We start from the raw sequence: 15,550 nt of genomic DNA, 5'->3' as shown, positions 1-15,550 counted from the left end.
ACTCGCAAAGACTCGACTCCTTGCATAGATAGTGTGTAGATTCCAGACCAGACACTCGCAAAGACTCGACTCCTTGCATAGATAGTGTGTAGATTCCAGACCAGACACTCGCAAAGACTCGACTCCTTGCATAGATAGTGTGTAGATTCCAGACCAGACACTCGCAAAGACTGGACTCCTTGCATAGATAAGTGTGTAGATTCCAGACCAGACACTCGCAAAGATTCGACTCCTTGCATAGATAAGTGTGTAGATTCCAGACCAGACACTCGCAAAGACTCGACTTCTTGCATAGAGTGTGTAGATTCCAGACCAGACACTCGCAAAGATTCGACTCCTTGCATAGATAAGTGTGTAGATTCCAGACCAGACACTCGCAAAGACTCGACTTCTTGCATAGAGTGTGTAGATTCCAGACCAGACACTCGCAGAGACTCGACTCCTTGCATAAAGTGTGTAGATTCCAGACCAGACACTCACAAAGACTCGACTCCTTGCATAGAGTGTGTAGATTCCAGACCAGACACTTGCAAAGACTCGACCTCTTGTGAGACTGCTGAGTGCCCAGGCTGGACTGCAGGAAGCAGAGTCGAGGCAGGACTGTATTTGAACAGTAACTGAACAAATTCCCACTCTAGAATGGTCTGGATGGTAGCCTGCAATTGTGGATCCGAGTCTGAAACTGGACCACTTGCTGAAGCTAAAGGCTCCAAGGTGGCAGAGGAAGCATGCTTCGACTTGGAGAAGTGATACTTGGGTAGCTTGAGGACCACCACCGGAACCGTCTGCTGAGGTATCTGACCTGAGGGAAACTCAGAAGACTTGGCAGATTTACTTGAGGTCAAGGACGTTCCAAACGAGGAAGGTCTGATGAGACTCGAAGCAGGGGTTTCCTTACTAAAAATCTTCTCCACTTGAACTCGACAACGTTCTAGGGCTCAAGGTTGAAGGGTAGCACAGCGAACGCATGACTCTGGGCAATGGTCAAGCCCCAGGCATTGAAGACACCAGGGTGTGGGTCAGTGAGGGAGATCGTACACTGACATTGGCTACACTTCTTGAAGCCTGCGACATAGAAGGAAAAATAGCCACCGCAAAGTCAAAGCTCGCAGGCAGAGGGCGTGCAGCAGGCCCTGCCAGTCAGTTGACGAAAATCAAACTTTTTTTTTTTAAGAATGAAAAGAAAAAAACACAGCGACACGAAAATAAGAAAAAGAAAACATGAGCCGCGGTGAGAGAAGGCATGAAGCGAACTAAGTTCAGCGCAGAGCGTCAAAGACGGACTTCTTGGCTCCGCTGAGAACTGAGGAGACGCGCCTTGTGCTGGGCGGGAAGGCGCTCGCGCATGCGCGGTGCGGCAGACTCGAAACTTCTGAGTTTCTTCAAGCAAGTCTGCTTGGGAGACTGTCTGGCTCTGTAGATGACTTCACCCCACATGTGAGAATAGGCTGCCTGCTTGTCCTGGGATATTAGATCAGATTAGAAGAAACTGAGCAGCTTTCCTCTCTCCACCCCGCCCCGCCGGCGTAGTTTCACAGCGATGCTATTCAGCTTATAAAGCAAAACTGTTTCCACACACTTTTTGGCACTTAATCACATATGGTCGGTGGCATTTCTGAGAAAAAGCTTCACCTACACTTCGGTAACACCTGACCAAAAACAAACATCTCGTAGGCAAGCAAATAGAGTAATTCGATTCAGGCTCCCGCAAGTACATTTAACAAAACAAGAGTTCATTTGAGCAAACACTAAGCCAATCTATAGATAATCCAAGAGCAAGTAGACAGAAGGAGGACACAAAAACTGAACAAAACCAACAAGCCGGCAAAAAAGCATCCGCCCCCACAGTGCGTTCGCATCAGTTCCCTCGGCAATGAAGTCACACCTAGGAAATCTTACTCCTCGGGGTAAATAATTACATGATAACTCTCGAGCACTTCTGCCACCAGCACCTTCATAACTACAGACAGGGGATCGGGTACGAGCTACCTGCAAATGCACCTCACTTAATGCCAAGATGTAGAATTATTATTTTTTATTTTTTTTTTCTTTTACAGCCCGACCGAAATTTGTAGCAAATAGAACAAAAACAATGAAAGAAAGAGGACAAATAGGAACACACCTGATAAGAAGCCGGGAAAACTTGCGCTGGATGCCTAGCCTAGGCGTACAGAACTCGCTCTCGCTCTCGCGACCGGCGCCCGCCAGCTGCGCTCACGTTCTGCGGCCGGCTCTGGTTTAGCTCCTCCTCTTCAAGCTGGCAGGTTCAGTTTCGATTCTCATGAAGCCGCATTCCCGATGAGGAGTTTAGTTTCGTTTTCGTACCTGGTGAGGGTGGAGACGGAGACAGAAATTATTTTCCCATAAAGATGCTCAACAGGTGGTGAAAATCTTGGTAGATGAGAGTCTGTTCTTTCATTTGAGTGCGTGATAGCTACAAGCCCAAGAGAGCAAGGCAGTGTCTGTCCTTAGTTTGTGTCCTGCCCTACTCTTACGGAGCCGTACAAATCAAGCTGGGTGCAGTTTTTCAGTTCCCTGAGTTGCGTTTGCCAGAGGGCGCCATCTTCTCTAGGACATTTGATGCGCTCCTACGTATTTTCAGGACGTCTCTACAGCACCTGCCGCCTCAAATGTCGGTCATCATTCCCGCTGTGGTCACTCTTCCATTTGCCAATATGTGATTATTACAGATAAAGAACGGGGATATTTAACTCGCACCCTTAGTGGAACACTGTGTTGCGTATGGTTGTTTTTAATTTTTTTTAAATTTATGCCATTTTCAGTTTTACAATCAAGCATCAATACAACTTCATGAAGCTCAAACAGAATCAAAATTACAAACAGAAAAATATTACCTCCTATTTAGCCCACAATATTGGAGATCAAGAAAGGAAATAATTTCCAGCTGTTATAAATTAAATTTATATTAGACTAGGGACATCAGTTAACCCGTCCTATAGCCGATACCTGCTCAAAGTAGCAAGTCATACATCATTAGTCATGGTTACCAAACCCTTCTTTTGACCCAATGAAATCTAATAACTGTTTAGGCAAAAAATTCTTATTCTGATATGATACATAACATTTTGCTGGAAATTTCACAAGAAATGTAGCTCCCAAAGCTAAAATTCTTGGCCTTATGGCCAAAAATTCTTTCCTTCTCTGTGTTTTCTGAGCAATGTAAGGAAAACATTTGAGCCTAAAAGCATTATTAATATGATGAAAATAAAATCAAAGAATATATTCACTGTCACTTTCTAAAGCAAAAGTTATTAGCATGTCCACAGCTTTATCTGCTGGAGTTTCAGTAGAAGTAGATTCCTCTTGGAGCCTTTTAACATTCAGGTACTATGCTCTAACAATTGGGGGTAGATTTTCTAATGGGATGGCTAGTATATCATGGAAATATTTCCTTACCATCTCAACTGGTGATATAATAGGACATTTAGGAAAATTTTAAAGTCTCAAATTATTTTTCTCAGTTGGTTCTCAAAGTTCTCTCATGATATAAACCAGGGGTGCCCATACTTATTGGGCTTGCGAGCTACTTTTAAAATGACCAAAATGATCTACCAGCAATAAAAAAAATTTTAAAACACAAAGCACGCTGTATGCAGAGAAAATGTTAATTATCATTTATATTCCGGGGGGTTTTCAAAGAGGTCAAGGCAGATGACTTTATGCAATGTCACCTCAGTAACAATAATACAAAAATAGAAAAATATACCCCCTCCCTTTTTACTAAACCACAATAGTGGTTTTTAGTACAGGGAGCTACGCTGAATGCCCCGCGCTGCTCTCGACACTCATAGGCTCCTTACAGTTTAGTAAAAGATATAAATTCTCAAAACGGACACATTTTGATCACTAAATTGAAAATAAAATCATTTTTCCTACCTTTGATGACTTCATGAGTCTCTGGTTGCACTTTCTTCTTCTGACTGTGCATCCAGTAGTTCTTCCCTTCTTTCAGCCTCCTGTATACTTCCTCTCCTCCAGACCTCATTCCTTCTACCAACTTTTTCTTCCTATCTCCCTGCCCCCTCCCCTTTTTTCTTTCTCCCTGCCCCCTTTCTGTCTGTCTGTCTCCCAGCCCCCTTTCTTTCTGTCCCCTCTTTCTTTCTGTTTCCCTTCTTTTTTTCTGTCTCCCTGTCCCCCCCTTTCTTTCTGTTTCCCTTCTTTCTTTCTCTCTCCATGCCCCCTTTCTTTCTTTCTGTCACCTCTTTCTTTCTGTTTCCTTTCTTTCTTTCTGTCTCCCTGTCCCCCCCTTTCTTTCTTTGTTTCCCTTCTTTCTGTCTTCTTGCCTGCCCCCAAGCCACCGCTGCCACAATAGGGAAACAGGCTGCCTGCCACCGAGTTGTGAGCTCTCCCTGCTTCCCGACGCGGTTAACAGAAGCGCTGGGCTGACCAGCCTTCCACCCGACTTCAATTCTGACATCAGAGATGAAGTTCTGGGTCGGAACTTCCTCCCCGATGTCACAATTGACGTCGGGGGGGGGGGGGGGTGGGAGCTGGTCAGCCCGGCACTTCTGTTTACAGCGTCGGGAAAGCAAATGTTGTCCATGCAGAAGCAGGTAGAATGCGAAGGCAACGTGAGTCTATCACGGAGCCTGGGATGGGCTCCGCAATCAACTCGCGTTGCCTTCACGATCTGATCGATTGCGATTGACCTTTTGGGCACCCCTGATATAGGTGATCTTTCTTTAACCAATTCCAATTCCACTGCTTTCATCTCATTTAACTTTTCCTCATGTTTTTCCAGCTTTACATTTAAATTAGATAGTAGTACCCCCCCCCCTATTGTTCTACCTTAAAAAAGACAGTCCCATAATCAGTCTTAAGTATAGAAAGGCTCAATTTAAGATTTGAATCCATGACTGATATGACATGCCACAGTGCTTCCATGTCAATTTGGATGACATTCTTACCAGAAGCAGTTTGCACCTCCTCTGTGTTGCAGGGGAAACGCTGACCAACTTCGTCTGTACTTTTTCCTTTAGGATCCAGCGCAGACATCCCTCCCAAGCTGAAGTCCAAACTTCCCCCACAGGCATCGAGGCTCCAGCTACTCCCTGCAACAAATCACTTCCGGGTTGGGGAGGCAACAGTTTTTGCTCCGGGCTCAATGAAGCCCGGCTTGCCGCACTGGGGTCGCCTGTAGAAGCCGGCTCTCTCCCGAGGTAGGTCGGGGTGTCCTCACCCGAATTGGCAAAAGCGCCGGAGGGTTAGGGTGAGAGGCTCCCTTTCTTTTCCCCATATTGGAGCCACATAATTAAACAGCGCATGGCTCCAGGGAAGAGCGATTTTAGAAAGAATAGAAAGAAAACAAGCAGCACAGCCCGCTCATGCGTCCACTCTCGACGCCATCTTGATCTGAAAAACAGTGGAACACTTTTAATAGAAGGAAATGGCACCAACTAAACTACACTCATTGAGCTCATGCAAAGCACGATGACTAATGCTGTCACTAGCACCAGATTTTACAACATTTTGAACCAGAGAGGATAGAATGTGACTTAACAATCATCAATAATAATAAAACCCTTAGCGCGCATGCGCACTAGGATTGAAACTCCATGCCTCCGCATATGCAGTACAATAGAACTCTCCCCTACTTGAAGGAGTCTGCAGTAGTTTCCCCATCGCCCTCCCAGAGCCAGTGGCGACCACCATGGCGGGCGACTCCCCCCTCCCACCCTCTCTCCATCTGCCAGCGGCGGTTTCCCCACCGCCCTCCCTCGGTGATGCTGTGAGCCCGGAGCCAGTGGCGACCAAAACGGCGGCGACTCCCCCCTCCCGTCCTCTCTCCATCTGCCAAGGAAACCCCGGGTGAGACCAAAAACAACAACTGCTCCCGATGCCCATGGCTGTGACACCCCCAAGTAAACTCCCCTGTAGCAAGATCGGATGCCTGGAAAAGGGAGAAGGGGGAGATCACTCCCAACTGTCCAAAGAGGCGGTGACTCCGCCCTCCCACCCTCTCTCCATCTGCTGAGGAAACCCTGGGCAAGACCAAAAGCAACAACTGCTCCCGATGCCCATGGCTGTGACACCCCCAAGTAAACTTTCCCTGTAGCAAGATCGGATGCCTGGAAAAGGGAGAAGGGGGAGATCACTCCCAACTGTCCGAAGAGGCGGTTACTCCGTCCTCCCACCCTCTCTCCATCTGCTGAGGAAACCCTGGGCAACACCAAAAGCAACAACTGCTCCCAATGCTCGTGGCTGTGACCCCCCCAAAGTAAACTCCCCTGGAGCAAGATTGGATGCCCGGAAAAGGGGGGAAGGAGAGATCACTTCCAACTATCTGAGGATCTTTTGTAATGGAGTTATGGCTGGTGGTCAGCAGCAGCCGCCGCCGCACAAGCTGACAATGGGAATGTGTAAGATAAGGGGGCTGGGGGCAGAAAAGGGGATATGTGTGAGGAGGACACTGCAAAAGTGATGTAAGAAAAGGGGGCTTGGGCTGGAGGCTGAAAGGGAAAAGATATGAGAAGGGTGCTGGGGGGACTAAAAAGGGGTTTGGAGCAGGGGCTGAAAAAGGGGACATGTGAGGGAAAGAGGCTTTAAAAGGGGGTTCTTGGGAAAAGAGACCTGATGTAGGAGGCTGTTAAAAGAAGACAGTTTGGAAAAGAGGGCTGGAGCTCAGGACTGCAAAAGGTGAGTTGTGACAGAAGGGGTCTGAGTCTGGATTTGGGGGCTGAAAAGGAAGACAGGTGTGATAAGGAGACTGGAGCTAGAACTGAGGGCTGGAAGAGCAGGTATGAGAAGGGGGTTAGGGTTGGGGGCTATAAAAAGGGAATGTGTGAAAGAAGGGAGTTGGGGATGAAAAAAGGGGGAGGTAGGAGAAGGGGGCTTCAAAAGGGGCCATGTGAGAGAAAGGGGCTGAAGATAGGAGCTGGAAGAATAAGTGAAGATGCAGAAGCAAAGGTTGATGGGGAAAGGGGGAATGGAGAGGGAATTCTATGGAGGTGAAGAACAGAGAAAGGGGACATATTTTTAAGTTGGTGAAAAAAGGTGGAAATAGGGAAGGTAAAAGGGGAAATGGGAGCCTGAATATGGGGGTAAGACATAAGAAGAATAGCCATACTGGATAAGACTAATCTATTCTACCACCCATTAATGTAACGGGCTTAAACGCTAGTTACTAATATAAATATGCCCACAACTCTTTACTCTCAGTATAAACGGAGCTGCACAACAGTGTGCAACTGGAAAATCCACATATGTTCTCTTTTCCACAGCCACACAGATAAATTCTCTCCTAAGAAGAATAGAGCTTCAAAGACAGATTGTATATGATTTTTGTCAATCCAATGCTGCACAAGGGAACCTCTACAATGCCTTTGGGAATACAGCTTGAGTGTTTCATCTATTTACAGTTCGTTTTGAAACATTTTCATTTACAATGTGTTTCACTTTTTTTTCTTTTTTAATGCACTGTCTATTCTTTTTAGAAGAGAATGCATTTTTGAGTTGTGCACAAGAGATATTTTTACTTGGGCTCTCTGTACCGACAATGAGCACAACACTGTGTTGGGACCTGTAATCAGATAAATGCTTTTTCAATCCAGCAGTGTTTTCATTTGGCTTGTTATACATATTTAAGACATATTTGTGCTTTAAACACATTGCATTTTGAAACAGTGTATGTTGATAAAACATTAAAGAGACAGGATCTGTTGATCCATGCTGGTCTCCTTGAATTTCTGAGCACACTAAACAATTTATAGCAGTGTTAAATACCATTCTTATACAATAAACTCTGTAATCTTCACCAGCGGGTTTGTGTATCCTCTCTAGCTCTGAGCTGCAGGTACTCCAAAACTTAATAACACAGTAGATGAAGGCAGATAAAGACCCAAATGGTCCATCTAGTCTGCCCAACCTGATTCAATCTAAAAATTTGTTGTTGTTGTTTTTCTTTTCTTTTCTTCTTCTCCTTAGCTATTTCTGGGCAAGAATCTAAAGCTCTGCCCAGTACTGTTCTTAGGTTCCAACTACTGAAGTCTCCATCAAAGCTCACTCCAGTCCATCTACACCCTCCTAGTCTTTGAAGCCTGTAGCCCCTCCCTAGGTATACAGTATACCCCCGTGAATTTGTGGTTCGTGATTCAAGGACTCAGTCATTCATGGTATTTTCTGACCGCCTCATCCGGTCAGAAAATTCCGTGAATGACTGACCAATGGAAAAGCCCTCAACGCTCAGCCAGCCTTTCCTTCCCCAACCTGTGGTCTTCCCTGGCCGCACGCCTCCCGTACTCCATCCCACAACACATTAAACAGAAAAATCACTACCACCAATCTCCGGAAGACGCCGCTGACTAAGGCAACCAGGGCACCTTTGCTGGGGTTGGTTGCGGGGAAACCTCGAGGGTCAGCACTCAGCACCATGCGCAAGGCTTGGAGAGCAGCCCCATGCTGACTTCTATTCAGAGGGCCAGTTTTTTGCGAGCTTTGCAAGTTTCACTCAGCTATGCACTGATTACAAACTTCAGCGAATTCCTGAAGGAGCGAAAAGTGATGCAGATGCAAATGAATCGAGGGAGTCCCTGAGAACAGAATGGGATCCAGCACTCTCCTCAACCAAGCAGCAGTGAGCCTTGAGAAACCGAGGTTCATTATCTGTTCCCTTTAGCAGGGACTCAGAAGAGGGGAAGGGAGGCAGCACAAGGCTAATGAAAACGCCTTCTCTGCGTCTTAACTTCTTGCACAAATACAGGATGTCCGGGGCATGAACTTGTCCAACTTTGTCTTGAAACCCCGGAGGGTGTTTTCCCCTATAACAGACTCCGGAAGAGCATTCCAGTTTTCTGCCATTCTCTGGGTGAAGAAGAATTTCCTTATGTTTGTACGGAATCTATCCCCTTTCAACTTTAGAGAGTGTCCTCTCGTTCTCTCTATCTTGGAGAGGGTGAACAACCTGTCTTTCTCTACTAAGTCTATTCCCTTCAGTATTTTTAATGTTTCGATCATGTCCCCTCGCAGTCTCCTCTTTTTAAGGGAGAAGAGGCTCAGTTTCTCTAATCTCTTGCTGAACGGCAACTCCTCCAGCCCCTTAACCATTTTAGTCGCCCTTCTCTGGACCCTTTTGAGTAATACCGTGTCCTTCTTCATGTACGGCGACCAGTGCTGGACGCAGTACTCCAGGTGAGGGTGCACCATGGCCCAGTATAGTGGCATGATAACCTTCTCGGATCTGTTCATGATCCCCTTCTTGATCATTCCTAGCATTCTTCTGTTCACCCTTTTCACCGCCATAGCACTTAGTGCAGATAGCTTCATGGACTTGTCGATCAGAACTTCCAAGTCCCTTTCCTGGGAGGTCTCTCCAAGTACCGCCCTGGACATTCTGTATTCGTGCATGAGATTTTTGTTTCCAACATGCATCACTTTACACTTATCCACATTGAACCTCATTTGCCATGTCGATGCCAATTTCTCAAGCTTGATTATGTCACAGTGCAGATCTTCACAATCCCCCTGTGTCTTCACTACTCTGAATAACTTTGTATCATCCGCAAATTGAATCACCTCACTCGTCGTACCAATGTCCAGATCATTTATAAAGATATTGAAGAGCATGGGTCCAAGCACCGAGCCCTGTGTCACCCCACTGGTGCTGCTCTTCAAGTTTGAGTATTATCCATTTACCCCCCACTCTCTGTTTCCTATGCTCCAACCAGTTTTTGATCTATGTGAGTATTTCACCCTCGATTCCATGACTCGCAATTTTTCAAAGCAGTCGTTCATGCAGAACCTTTCGAACGCCTTCTGAAAATCCAGATATACAATGTCGACCAGGTCGCCCTTGTCTATCTGCCTGTTTACTCCCTTGAAAAAGTGCAGCAAGTTCGTCAGACAAGATCTGCCTTTACTGAAACCGTGCTGGCTGGTCCTCATCAGATCGTGTCCGTCAAGGTGATCAATAATGCGGTCCTTTATCAGCGCCTCTACCATCTTTCCCTGTACCGAGGTTAGACTCGCCAGTCTGTAGTTTCCTGAATCTCCCCTCGAACCCTTTTTTGAAGATCGGCATAATATTCGCCACCTTCAGTCTTCCAGAATCTTTCCTGATTTTATCGACAGGTTGGCTACTAGTTGAAGCAGTTCAGCTATAGTCCCTTTCAGTTCCTTGATGACCCTCGGATGGATGCAATCCGGTCCCGGGGATTTATCGCTCTTTAGTCTATCAATCTGCCTGTATACCTCTTTTAGACTGACCGTCAGCCCTGTCAGGTTCCCATCTTCATTTCTAGCATAGAGTCTGGTGGGTTCCGGTATGTTGCGTATATCGTCTTCGGTAAATACAGACGCAAAAAATGTGTTCAGTTTGTCGGCGATTTCTTTATCTTCCTTTAGCACTCCCTTTATTCCACGGTCATCCAACGTTTTCTTTGCGGGTCGTTTCCTCTTAATGTATCGAAAGAATGGCTTGAAGTTTTTTGCCTCCTTGGCTATTTTTTCCTCATAGTCTCTTTTGGCCCCTTTTACCATCTTATGGCACCTGCGTTGATGTTGTTTGTGCTTATTCCAGTTTTTGTCCGAGTTTGACCTTTTCCATTCCTTAAATGAAGTTTTCTTGTCTCTGATCGCTTCCTTCACCTCTACAGTGAGCCACGCTGGTTCTTTGTTCTTTTTCCTCTTGGATCCTTTGTTGATACATGGTATATGTAGATTTTGTGCCTTGGTTACCATGTCCTTAAAAAGGGACCAAGCTTGCTCTAGTGTTTTTACAGTGTTTATCCTCTTCTTAATCTTCTTCCCCACCATGAGTCTCATCCCTTCGTAATTTCCCTTGCGGAAGTTCAATGCTGTGGCCATCATTCTGGACCGGTGTTTCTTCCCTGCGTCCAGGTTGAAGTGGATCATATAGTGATCAATGCTTCCCAGCATCCCCTCTACTTCTACACCATGTGCCGTTCCTCGCAGTCCATTCAGAATTAAGTCCAGAATTGCATTTCCTCTTGTATTTTCCTTGACAAGTTGTTCCAGGAAGCAATCGCCTACAGCATCCAGGAACTTGGTCTCCCTAGCGCAGCCGGAGGTGCCTAGGTTCCAGTCTATCCCCGGATAGTTGAAGTCATCCATGATAAATGCATTTGCGTTTAATCTCGTCCGTCATTTCTACATCAATTTCTTTGGACTGCCCTGGGGGTCGGTAGTAGATGCCGATCTTCGTTTCCAATCCACTTGTTCCCGGAGTTTTGACCCATAGAGACTCTAACTTGTTCATCATTTCTGGCGTGTTCTCTCCAGTAGATTCAGTTCCCTCTTTGACGTATATGGCAATGCCCCCACCTTTTTGAGCCACTCTGTCTCTGCGGTATAGCATGTATGCCGGTGAGCATTTTTATTATATTAAAAATTTAACAGTAAAAAAATAAAGAAGTACATGTCACATATTAGATTTCCAATGTTAGCACATTTTCGAGAAAAAAATAGTTGCCATGACTTATGAATCAACCCTCATATGCATGACATAAGTTTGCATGCACTCTCTATGCTATAGAGATCTACAATATCTCTTGCATATTTATTGAGGGAATCCTGACCTGAAAACCTGACTGGCTAAGTGTGTCATAAGGACTGGATTGAGACCTCTAAACAAGAGGGATACTATAAGGCATTACACATAAAATAATTAGCAATGTAGATTATGCATATTAGCAATGATGTTTTTTTTGGTTTTTTTTCAAATTAATGATAGACATAGAGCATGTTAACTTCAATCTAGCAACACGTTTCATCTACTTTAATGTACCAATCTGAAACTGATAGCACATACTGTAGCATATGGTTGCAATTCATATATTTAAACAGTAGATGTCACCATGTATCCATGTGGAGAGTAAAAGTGTTATTATAACATGAATAGTGTCCTTCATATTGAACTCAAGAAGGGGGGAGAACATCCATGCCTTATGGCATTTCTATCCAGCTAGTCATGGCTGTATTAGCTCAAATAACAAGCAATTTATAGGTAATATCTTTTTTTTTTTAACCTATATTTGCAGATATCCTAGTGCAGTGTTTCACAAGACAATCTTACAGTACCCCCTGTCATCTTTCCTATATTGATTGTTCTTCCCATTTCCCTTTTATTTTATACTATACCTTTGTCCATGTTCACCATGTCATTGTCTACTAAATTAATTGTTTGTCTTCCCTATTTTTATTGTACATCACTTTGAAATTCTGAAAAACTGCCGCTTTCGACACAATCGATCATGACCTATTAATCGATCGCTTAGACTCAATTGGAATTAAAGACCAAGTTCTAACATGGTTCACTTCATTTTTATCGAATCGTTCATCTATCGTCAGCTTCAATGATAGCAAGTCCAAAATCTACTTTTCAAATTATGGTATTCCGCAAGGTTCAATACTGTCCCCCCTTCTTTTCAATATATTCCTCTCCCCACTTTTAAATATAGCACAATCACTAGGTTTCACAACATTTGCGTACGCTGACGACATTCAACTCATCCATCCATTAGATCCTGAAAACAAAGAAGACATTGTAGCTATCAACAATAAACTTGTAATAATAAAAAACTGGCTCAACACAAATAAATTGGCACTAAACCTAAAAAAAACGAAATCAATGCTCTTTTCTTGGAAAAGAGATACAGCATTAAGCTCTCCAATTTCCATCAATAACACCGAATTAGAACAGGTCACCACTATAAAAATTTTAGGCGTTCTGATCGATGATAGACTTATCTATCATGACCATGTTAGCAATATTGTCAAAACATGTTTCCATAAATTGCGTTTAATTCGCTCACTTGCCAAATTCTTAGAGCCTGAATCTATTAATGTTCTAATTCATTCTTTAATAATATCCAAAATGGATTATTGTAACTCTCTCCTTCTTAACATTACTCAAAAAGAAAAAAGAAGGCTACAATTAATCCAAAATACCGCCGTGAAACTGATCTACAATGCGAAAAAATATGATCATGTTACCCCCCTGTTGATTAAATCCCATTGGCTTCCGGTAAGCCACCGTATTACTTTTAAATTACTGTTTTTAGTTTTTAAAACCTTAAGTTTCCATGAACCACAATTTATCAACAGGTGGTTAATCCCTTATAGCACGTCACGATCTCTCCGCTTGACTTCTCACAATCTTCTTTCTGTTCCCTCAATGAAAGTTATAGGAATTAGACGGCACGATATGTTTTCAGTTATGGCCCCCCAATCGTGGAATCTTTTACCCCAATATATTAGAGAATTAAAAGATTTAACCTTATTTAAAAAAACCTTAAAAACATTTCTCTTTAAAGATGCTTACGATTCCTAGCATATTAATTATCGATTTTTACCTAAGCAGTTAAAATTACCCCCCCCCCTTTTTTTGTTCTTTCCATTTATGTTTTTCTTTCTCTCCTATCCAAACATTGTAACTTTCTCCCCACTTACCCACACAATTCTTGTAAGTTTTAATCCATAACAAAAGTTATTTTGTTTGTATGTATTTTGTATGTTAAGTTTTAACCCATAACAAAAGCTAATTTATATGTTAACACTGATATTTTATTTGTATTTTTTATTATGTTGTACATCGCTTAGCAATTTAAATAGGCGATTCATTAAGAACAAATAAACTTGAAACTTGAACTTGAAAAAGCGATCTAATCAATCTCTTAAATAAACTTGAAACTTGTGGCAATTCAGGGCAGAGGCCCAGTTTGATAGGGCGCCACTCAGAGAGAATTTAGCTTAAATAGATAGCAGGGCTAGTGAGGTCACCTGAGTGCTTGCTTGGAAGGGGCTACAGCCAGCCAGAAGCAATGGGAGAGGGGTAGAGACAGGCAGCAAGAGAGATGGGAAGATGAGAGGTGAATTTGCAGTCCTTCCAGTTGCTGGTGGCCATTCAAGGCAGAGGCCCATTTTGAAAAAGAAACAGCTGAGGGGAGATATGATTGAAGACTACAAAATCCTGAATGGTGTAGAATAGGTACAAGTGGATTGATTATTTTTACTTCATCAAAAAATTACAGACTAGGGGATACAGTTACAGTGAAATATTTTTTAAAACCAATAGCAGGAAATATTTTTTTCATTCAGAGAATAGTTAAGCTCTGGAACACATTGCCAGAGGAGATGGTATGAACGGTTAACATAGCTGATTTTAAAAAAGGTTTGGATAAGTTCCTGGAGGAAAAGTCCATAGTCTGCTATTGAGACAGACATGGGGGAAGCCATTGCTTTCCCTGCATTGGTAGCATGGAATGTTACTATTATTTGGGGTTTTGTCAGGTACTTGTGACCTCGATTGGCCACCATGAAGATGGGATACTGGGATAGATGGACTATTGATCTGACCCAGTAAAGCTGTTCTTATGAAATTGCTGGGTAAATTCCACAGGCCAATAACTTCCCTTCCTTTAGTATGCACTTAGGTACATTTGTAACAGTGAATATTCAAAGGGAAGATATTCAAAGGGAAATTCAGCCCACATTTTAAAGTGAAGCTCTTGTATATGATACAAACATACATAAGTGCATGCATTCTCTCAAGAAGTGTTCTTACTAGGGTTACCATATGGCTCCAGAAAAAGGAGGATGGATTGAGATATCCGGGTTTTACTTCCATTGCTTTCAATGGAATTAAAACCCAGATGTCTCAATCCATCCTCCTTTTTCTGGAGTCATATGATAAGCTTAGATTTCTACCTCCACACCATTATTGCTGCCAGTTCTTTAATTCAGACTGCAGCAGACCCTTCATATTTTCTCCCATTCTTCTTAAATTCCTATTCCCTCAACCATCCCATTCCTTTGGAATACTGTACTCACTGGTTCCACAACTCTCTCTAAAAATCAATACACAGAGCTCAGCCCCTTCTTTCTTTGACTAGAGTCATCTTATCACACCAATGAACCATATTGCAAAAGGCAAGGAGATATTTTTGTGTGTAGTCTGGAGTTTTGAAAACAAAAGTTTTGTGTTCAAATACATCATTAATACTGAGTTTTTAATCTTGTTAGCTAAATGGACAATTTAGAGCAATTAAAGGGCCATAGAAAAAGCAGTAAGAACCTGTTTGATGATATTATACTGCAGAGTCATAAAACAATAATAAGAAATACAATTACAGTTAGGCAGGTAGACAGTGACATGTTCTGTTTTAGTGGCTAAAAGCAAAGTTCAATGCTGTGTAGTGATTAAAAGTACCGATTATGAGTTACATAAGATGTCTAAAAGCAAAGTTTTAGGTATAATTGAAAACACACAATATTTATTCCTTGTGTGCAATTAACTTACTTAATTACTTGATAGGTTAGGACCTAGGGACAGGAATGACACTGTCTTTGGTTCACTCTGGAATCTGGCCAGTTCCTGAATATGTCCAGAGATGATAAATGTTCTGTCCACAAAATGCCAGTCTTATTAATTATGAGTTAATTATCCAGCTTGGATAATGTAAAAAAAAGGGAGTAGGTAGCATTCAAACTCAGAGATATTTTCTGTGTAGACATCCAAGGGTGTTTGGCCCGTTGAAGTTCTCTGTGTCTGGCTGCAACTTGGATCTCTCCAGTC

At 43.2% G+C, this 15,550-nt stretch overlaps 1 protein-coding gene across 4 annotated transcripts in view; it reads right to left on the bottom strand.

Moving 5' to 3' along the window:
- LOC117353586 (NFX1-type zinc finger-containing protein 1-like) overlaps nucleotides 1–2,636 on the bottom strand; it is a 299,791-nt gene extending 297,155 nt beyond the window's left edge. The window contains exons 1-2 of one of the 4 annotated variants that reach the window (XM_033929706.1): nucleotides 2,506–2,636; nucleotides 2,123–2,325 (exon numbers count right to left, since the gene is read on the bottom strand). The gene's annotated coding sequence lies outside the window, so the exon portion shown is untranslated. Of the gene's footprint in view, nucleotides 1–2,122 lie in introns of all 4 variants that reach the window. The other 3 variants (XM_033929708.1, XM_033929705.1, XM_033929707.1) reach the window with 3 other exon arrangements.
- Between the last annotated feature and the right edge of the window lie 12,914 nt (nucleotides 2,637–15,550).

The sequence above is a fragment of the Geotrypetes seraphini genome, chromosome 2 (genome assembly GCF_902459505.1).
Source record: "Geotrypetes seraphini chromosome 2, aGeoSer1.1, whole genome shotgun sequence".
NCBI classification, from domain to species: domain Eukaryota; kingdom Metazoa; phylum Chordata; class Amphibia; order Gymnophiona; family Dermophiidae; genus Geotrypetes; species Geotrypetes seraphini.
This window is presented reverse-complemented; position numbering and strand designations above follow the sequence as displayed.